We start from the raw sequence: 9,331 nt of genomic DNA, 5'->3' as shown, positions 1-9,331 counted from the left end.
AAGAATTAGTGTCATGGCAGCAGTAATTTAAAATACTACACAGCTTTTATAGAGATTTGACAGGTAGTGATAAAACAACGTTAATATTGTTGTCAGGACACATGAGGGTGTGCAGCTCTACATGTATGAGCCACAACAGCAATGGTTGACCTATAAATGTGTCCACATGCTCCTAAACTCTATTGATTATTACAAAGTCAATCACAACTGGTCGTGAATTATCATTGACCTTAATCGTTATGACCTGAATTACAGACTTTAAAAGTAATCATAATCTTTTAGTGCATAGCGTAGCTTTAGCCAGGGCAGCTTGAAGCACACAACAGCAATACTGCGTTTTTCCTGAGAATTTTGCTCCTCATGAAGTTGTACTTTTACCAATTTTAAGCTTGTTTTGTTACTTTCACAAGGCAGCTTCTTCCAGTCCTTTTTGATGTTTGACCCTGGGACAACAGGGTGGATTAAATAGTTTTCTGATAGTGTGTAATCTGTGTAGCATGGACCTGTTGAACCTCTGACCTAAGAACAGAGTTAGTACTGAAAGTAGGGGAAGGTTGGTTTGGCATCAGGAACTGTAACAGACACTGTTTGTTTTCATTTTTACTCACATCTTCATTTAGGATGTTTTCAGAAATCTCAGCAGCAGGTCTCTTATCACATTTAGCCATGTCTTCATGATGAGATATTTCTCTTTTTAATATACATTGTTTAGATACAAGGCAACGTCTTCCTTTTCTATGCATTTTTAAAAATGTTTTGCTAAATTTTGTACTTTGTGACATGATTTCTATACTTTCATGAAAAACGAGCAGTTGATAAAACATTGATCTTGTTTCAGTCAAACTGTTGCAAATTTGCTGAATCTGTCCTCCTTCCGTTAGATTTCCTGAATTGGTGCTTTGTTTTCTTATCTCACCTTTTTGTGTTTCAAATTAAAAGTACTTCCTGTCATTTTTCATGTATAATTTTAATCTCGTATAAGGAAAAATACATGAACTCCTAGCTATCTGTTATTAACATTAAATATTGGAAATAGAAAATAAATTATTAATGAACAGCAGAAAACTTTGCAGTCAGAGATTATTCTACTATTCAGTATATTTATCAGTGACACTAATAGATGTGATGCAGCTGTATTTGTATCTGTGCATCTTTGCAGAGACTTCAGTCTCCTGCAGCATCTGATGGACTTTAGTTGCATGTTGCTTTGTCACGTTGTGAGAAAGGGACATATTAATCAGTGGTGAAGGACATCAATCAACAACACGCTGCTTTCTTCTCTTTACAGCTTGCATTCAAGCTTCTAAATATGTGAAGACCACAAAGCAAACTTGACATTTACGTGTTCAGTCTAACCCACTAATGTAGCAGAAACAAAGCAGGAAGTCTAACCTCTCAACTTTCTGAAGTACCTTCATCTGTGCCTGATCTAACAAGCAACAGTTCAGAAAAAAGTAATTGTGAAAGGTTAGTTGAATTAGAAGTTCATTGTTTGGTTTTTATGCAAAGCTTTGACCCAACAGGACGATTAAACCATAATTAATAAATATACCGTGAAACTTCCAGCTTGTATATTCTGTTGTTTCAAAGATAATTGGTCATGTAGACACGTTTCCTTTTTAGAAAAGCGTCACATCCTCTTATGCCATTTTGAGAGATAGAAATTTGTGGTCTGTGTAGCCCAGGAAGTTCAGAGGATAGTTTAGGCGACCTCTCTGCAGTTCATCAAACTGAACCCTCCCAGAGCAGCAGATGATCAGATGGATGCTCTGAGAATCAGCCTTTTACTGCTTCTGCCGTGTTTTTCCTGCTTTTTGGACAGCGAAGGTAACGTAGAGAGACTAACTTTCTTCAAATTGCATGTTGAGTGATGCTTTGCTGCAAACTTTCAGTTTCTGTTGGTTAAGTGTAATTTTATTTCACAGTATTACAGGAATCCTAGCATTTTATTCTGATTACATTTTAATGCTTGCAGTGACTCTTGTGAAAACAATCAGGAAAGAACCAGATTTCACTCCAATCTGCACCAACGAAACATCAGATATCATCAGTCTGATAGTGTGCAACATCAGAACAGAGAGGAACAGTGGAGAGGAGTGCAGACTGCTGTATCTGGATGAAGGCAACTTTACTAATGAGTGTGACTCCAGGTTCACTCTTACAACAAGGAACCAAACTGTGTTTCTGCACCTGACCAGTTTAACACCAGCTGATAGTGGGAGCTACTCTTGTGAGTGTTCAAATCAAGATGGAACATTTATTCTCCATCTCAACATCACAGTTAATGGTGAGAAAATGTTATTATTGGTTGAATCAAACTTACATTAACTATGTAATCTCAGTCAATGTTTGTTTTGCCCCCCCGAAAGGCTCTTTTTCTGATAATAATCCAGCAGATGAAGTTTTGAGCCATTCTACAGGAGTGACCCTTCCTTCTGCTTTGACTGCTGCTGTTCTCCTACTCATCTTACTTTTGGTTATTCTAGGATATATTCACAGAAAACATTACTGTCGGTGAGAAACTAATACAATATCCATACTTTTTTTACTGTTTTAAAAACAAATTTTGATAATTATCTTTCTTTTAACGTTTTGTTTTCTGTAAAAAAAGAAATAGACACAGTTAAACTGCCGCAGATTCACTCTAAATGTAGTATATTGAAGATAATAGGCTGTACTTTCATTTCCTGTCTTAAAAACACATGATGATAAAAATCTGCATCTCTGTATTTAATTTCCTAACAGAGAGCAGCCACAATCAAGCCACCGTTATCCAAATGAGGTACTAGACATAAAAAACAAATGCATACCTTTCATCTATTCATACGTGCATATTGTAAACTTATTTTTTCTGCATGTGTTTTTCTGCAGGACTTGGTTGACATTGAGCCGTACAGCACCTACATTCAGAAAGAGAATGGACTTTATTCAACGACCGTCTTGCCCAACTACTAAATTAATTCCGACAATATAAATATCTTCATTTGAATGGACACCTTTTTAGATGGAACAAAATTTTTAATACACATTTTTTATCCTTACTCACTGTTGGACAAGTTATCCTGTTTCAGGTAAGTTTGGACAGAAACACAATTGTTACTGTTTTTAAAAGTGTTGTATTGTTTTCTTCAAATTAAAAATACAACACTAAGGTTACCAGCTTCTGAAAGGTCAATATACCATCTTAGTTAAATGGAGCCACACATGTAGACGCATTTTATGCCAACACCTCAAATGCGATGCTTCATTGTGTAACATAATGTAACAAAAATCAAAAGAAGTGTGGCGGTAGCAGCATCATGCTGCGTAGGGGCTTTGCTGCAGGACAGACTCATGCATTTTGTAAAACAGATGCCATTGTGAGGGAAAAAAACATGTTAAAATACCAAAGCAATGTCTAAAAGTCGCTGCTCTGTAGTGGCCGTCACAAAGCTCAGATGTCAGTCAAAATAAAAATGTGTGGGTAGAGCTGGAACAGTGTTAGGAAGGCAGGCCACAAACCAGACTCTGTTTCACCAGTTCTATTAGAAGAAATGGACCACCGATTTAGCTTACATAGGTTTGTGTATGCAATCTAAAAAGGTTCGATCAAATAAAGGTAAAAATATGAAGGAACTAAGGATCTGGGAAAGCAAATACTAAGGAAATGTTTGTAAACTATTAATATTCTGGCCTTTAGCAATTAGAAATTATTTGGTGATCCCAACTGACCTTAAAATGACACATTTAGTCAGATTTAATGTCGGACATTGAGAGAAAGAAAATTGTGTCTTTTATTAGTGTGTGTAAATGTCTGATTTTAAATGTATATTTTATACAGTTCACACAGAGTTAGTCTTTTAAACAGCAATGAAATCAAAGTTTCTGCTCTGTCATCTGGAGCACAACTTATTTCTAATGAAAATAGTTAATGTTGTGTGAGAAAATACATTAGATGTTATCGGGGTTACCATGTTAACTCAATGCATTTATATGTATAATAATAATAATAATAATAATAATAATAATAATTATTATTATTATTATTATTATTATTAGTAGTAGTATTATTATTAGTAGTAGTATTATCAAACTTATATAGCTATTTTTGGACACTCAAAAACACTGTACAAAACTATTTTTAAAAACACAGAAATATATACGAAAAATCATACTACGGAAAAGTACGTTTAAATATGTGGGTTTTGATATGTATAGTTTGAACATACTTTATTATATTCATATATTATATTTCATTATTATTTTATTTAAGAGTGAATTAAAGAAACACAATTATGTAAACAACACCAATACTTAATATTAATTATTTAGGTTAAAATTTTAATATTTTCAATATACTATTGAGAAAAAGGTGGGAGGACAAGTATTTACTGATGCCAACATTGTCCTGAGAGAAAATTATTGGTTTGTTTGAATAAATTCAGGAAATAAAAAGACTGTTATACTGGATTTTTCTGGTCATAATTGTATAATTTATACCTGCTAGAATCACTATGACTAACGAACAACAATATTCCCTCATGTGCCTGAATGTGCTACATTGTGTTTAAATTCATAAGTCCGTCACATGACAGTCAGTAGTTACTGGAACAACTCTTATTATCCATCCTGAGCAATACAGTAATCTGTGAAATGAACACAGCAGCATGAGTCAGTAGAATCACATGATTTAGGAGAAAAAAAAGGAAGTTTCAGTTTCACAGTCAAAGTGAATCTCGTGAAAACAATCAGGAAAGAACCAGATTTCACTCTAATCTGCACCAATGAAACATCAAATATCATCATGCTGATAGTGTGCAATATCAGAACAGAGAGGAGCAGTGGAGAGGAGTGCAGTCTGCTGTATAAGGATGATGGCGAATTTATTAATGAGTGTGACTCCAGGTTCACTCTTAAAACAAGGAACCAAACTGTGTTTCTACACCTGACCAGTTTGACACCAGCTGATAGTGGGAACTACTCCTGTCAGTGTTCAAAAGCTGAAGGAACATTTATTCTCCATCTCAACATCACAGTTAATGGTGAGAACATGTTAACATTGGCTGAATCGAATTTATAAAATAATCTAATAAAATATGTGTTTCTCTCTACAAGCCTCATTTTCTGATGATAATCCAGCAGATACATTTTGGAGCCATTCTGCAGTCGTGACACTTCCTTCTGCTTTAACTGCTGCTGTTCTCCTCATCATAGTTTTAATTATTGTGGGATTTATCTGCAGAAAACATCCAGAGAAGTGAGAAACTAATGCAACACCCAGATTTTCCTCTATTACTTAAAATTAAACTACACAGCTAGAAACACTGATTTGAAATGTCTCTTTTTCATCTTTACCTGTGTTCTAGATAATTGTTCTAGATAATTTTTAGTTGTTTCATTAAACCGTACCTCCAGATGATTATACTTTCACACTAATCTGCAGTGCCTTCCTATTCAAAGCTGCTGTTTAAGATCTGAAACATCTGGATCAGCTGTACATGGATCTGCTGCCACTTCAGTGAGTAATTATAAGTTTCCATTTTTAGATGGTCACAAATCACAATTTTGCAAAATGCCACAAAGATGAATAGAAAACACAAGAATAGCAATAATTATTTTTCAATGAAAATTTTGCCAAAAGATAACTTTAACTGTTTTGCAGAGCGTTTTAGAGATGGACATGTAGCATCCAGCCAGTAATATGTCCATTTGTTTTTCCATCATGCATCCATCCAGTGCTGCATCCAACATTCACTGTTATTGGAGAAAGTTTCTGGGTTGTTCTGGTCCAATACACAGATTGTGTTAGCTCAAAGAACAGTATTGTGAAATAAATGCATGTGTATTCTGCAAAAACACTAGAAAATTACCACAAGATGGCGCTGTTTTACTCAGTCAAGAAGGCACCAATGTGCTCTAACTGAATCATGTCACAAAAACAGTCATGTGCATAGAAACCTTGAAATGTTTGCTTAGTAGGAAGAAACGGTTGCAAATGTGTTAAGGAATAAAATAAATTTGATCACAGGGACTGAATTATATAATGTCAATTGTTGCATTTTATTAAACAAATAACAGTTCTTGAAATGCTTCTCCCAGCATAAAGGTAAAATGAAGTCCCTCTTGAATTAGTTTCTTGTTTTTTTCTCTTTTTTTTGCATTAAGACTGTTTTTATTTTATTTGTTTTTATTGTTTAGGATGAAGATAACTTAGATGAATTGTACAAAAGCCTTCAGCAGCCGACAAGCGATCTCTACCAAACTCTCTCCTCTGGTCACTATAAGCATGAAACTGAAACAAACTCAGCCAGCAACAAAGGAAATGTTAACCTGGACAATATGGAAGTTAACAGCAATCATGAAATTTATGAAAACCTTTGAATCAAAAATATTTCAAGCTGAATGCAGTTGGATAGACATTAGGCTGAATTTGCTTTTAATGTTTTACTGAGCAAGATTAACCAGAAGTTATGTTATTCAGTATTTAATAGTAACATGTCATAATTTTATGGAAACATTGGTAAATGTATCCTGTTGGCCTTGACAGAATCTGTAACGTTCTTAAAATACATCATGTTATCCATTGTATTATAAACAGAAGATTCAATTGTTTCATTGGTGTCTTCTTTGTAAAGCTGTTCCTTTCCTGTAAAGGTCCGCCTCATTATCAGACCACTGTTCTGCAACTTCAGAGCCTCTTCTAGTATCGTATGTTTTATCTGTAACTGCATCTGTTTAAGTTTTAAGTTATTTTTAGGACGCCTTGCACACCAGAAACTACTGGGCTCTATAAGCACTTCACCTGATAGATTACAGAAACAGGCCCCTCAGTTCAAGCTAATGGATGATTATCTTTAAAAATGATCTTTTTGATCACAAGTTGTGTCTCTGCAACTCATAGGGCTCTCTATCAGTAATCTGGACATTAGAAATTAAGTTCCTCAAGTCTTATATAACAATTTACATTAATAATGAGCCAATATTGAACGTGAATGTTAAATGGTTATGCTGATGACACTTTTATTTATTAACATGCTGACAAAATAGCATTGTATTTTATTAAATCCAAACCATTCTGTTAATTAAAGATTCTACAGAGCAATTAAATTGTACTCATTAAACATGGAAAAATTAGTAGCTGCTTTCACTGCCTTCCCTCACATCTAGGACAATATTTGTATATTAACTCTTGGTCTATAAGGAACTAAGTGGTCTTAAGCCTTCATACATTTCAGAGTTGTTGGACAAGCATGAACCATCTAGACCCCCTGAAGGCAGTCAGACATCTCTTTCCTTCACGTTTCAGAGCTAAACAAGGTGTAACAGCTTTTGATTTCTATGTTCCTCCAAAGACCTGATGACCTGAGATGGGTAGAAACCTTTCCTACTTTTGATACACGACTGCAAACATTACTTATTACAATAGCTCAAAGATTGCGGTATAGCTTTAATTTGCTTTGTTTTTATTATTCTAAAGGAACCATGACTACAAATTAAGATTTCTTGTGGTTTTGGGGGTATAATATCATCTGTTGTGAACTGATGAGGCCAAATGAATGTCAACAGCGGGTACCAGAGGACCCGTTCAGGGGCTGTCAGCTTTGTTTCTAATTTAAAAAATGGTCAGATCAGAAAATCGTTTATCTTCCTACATAGGTAGGTTATCTTTCTACGTAATTCATATTCTCCAATCAGAGACACCACCAAGCAAACAGCGCCCCCCACCCCACCCCCAACTAATACACCGGCTAATTTAATGCTGTTGAATGGTGCTACCATGTCTGACTGCTCCACTTGAGCTGAGGGTGGCTACTAAACAGGGAGCTGTTATGTCTGAGGGTGCTCAAAAAGGGATGGAAATTTCCACTTATTCCAGAAGGATGAGAGAATCAAAGTGGCTGAAGTTCATTTATGGATAAATACTCGGAATCATAACCTCAGGTTGGACCGCGGTGAAGTTAGTTTTAGGTTGGACAGTGGATACTGATTCCACAGAATCGCGTAAATATCCAATATCCAACTTAAAAATAACTTCACCACAGTCCAGCACGAGACTGTTGTGTTCATATGTTCAGCACATTTTACTGAAGTTGTTTCCTGAAAGTTTTGAACAAACTGATTTTGAAAAAAAAAATCCTTACCAACACTGGAGGTGGCGACCACAACGCTGTCATTACCCGTAAGTTTATTTAATTTCTAATTACTATCTTGTCTGATAAACATACGAGCCCTATCTAAGCAACAGGCACCGCCGTGGACTTCGATCCCACCATGTGGATGATGAATCCCGCTACCTGGTTAAAGCCTTTGGTCAGCTTGGCCTCGCCTGTCCGACATCCTGCAACACAAATACTAAGCCATAAAGCCATAAAAACATATTAATGGATTTGTGACGAAGTGTTATGGAGGAAATACACCGGGTATATTACATAAGCATAACAAAAGCATAGCAGCTAGCGGCCCTGTTTTCAAAAGCATAAATTTACACCAGACGTTGCAAAATACGCTCCACAGCTGCATGTTTCTGGTATGAAAAGCACTATCATCACATGGAAAGAGTACCAAGTAAAATGCGCGCCTTGGCCTTCCTTGGTCTAGTTGACAAACTGTTGAGAGAGGATAGGCAGAGAGCTCAGCAAGGGGCATCCCATCAATCAGCAGCGTCAGCAAAGGTGACTTCTACCACCCTGTGGCCGCACTGAGTAGGAAGTGAACTTTGACAAAAGATGTCATTCCATTTATCCATGGGCAAACAGGAGCGTGTATGCATCTGAAATTAGAACTTAAATCTAATTTAGGTGTCACGTAGCATAAATACGTGCAAATTATGCTTCTAGTGTAAATTTGACTGATTCAAATGAAAAGCTAACCCAAGCGTAGGACGTGCGTATGCTGCTTTGCTGTGCGTACTCGCCGCAAGTCGTCTGGAGTATTTCTTCCTTTAAGTCAGTGTGGATGGATGAGATGAGAGCATGTGGGCCACGTTGGCCTGTTTCCCAAATATGGTTGTAACCAATCAGAGTGCAGTCAACTCTGTAGAACCACATATCATTACCGTACCCAACTCTTTTACTGAAGAGCAAAATATGGCCTGCCAAAGCAACCCCTGACAAAGAGACGACGATATTTTTGTTACAAAATTCAGATATGCAGCAGTATGAACTACATGAAATAGTTTGTACAGTGTTGTCAAGGCACCTTTAATATTATATTTTTTTTCATGTCTCAGGATACTATGTTTTTATGTGATCATTTATTAATGTTTTTGGTGTACTCGGTTTTTTTCTGATTTTTTTTTTTCCTTTTAAGTGCATTAAATTACTGTATTAATAAAGCTAAATAAAGCGAAATA

At 35.9% G+C, this 9,331-nt stretch overlaps 1 long non-coding RNA gene across 1 annotated transcript; it reads left to right on the top strand.

The window, feature by feature from the left end:
• Positions 1–2,378: 2,378 nt before the first annotated feature.
• Positions 2,379–3,475, top strand: LOC105922615. Its single transcript, XR_004928040.1, has 3 exons — positions 2,379–2,514; positions 2,746–2,782; positions 2,872–3,475. It is a non-coding gene; the product is annotated as an uncharacterized LOC105922615 (long non-coding RNA).
• Positions 3,476–9,331: the final 5,856 nt, after the last annotated feature.

This window comes from Fundulus heteroclitus, chromosome 24 (genome assembly GCF_011125445.2).
Source record: "Fundulus heteroclitus isolate FHET01 chromosome 24, MU-UCD_Fhet_4.1, whole genome shotgun sequence".
Lineage (NCBI taxonomy): Eukaryota > Metazoa > Chordata > Actinopteri > Cyprinodontiformes > Fundulidae > Fundulus > Fundulus heteroclitus.
The sequence above is the reverse complement of the archived record's forward strand: the minus strand, read 5'-3'. Positions and strand labels throughout refer to the sequence as shown.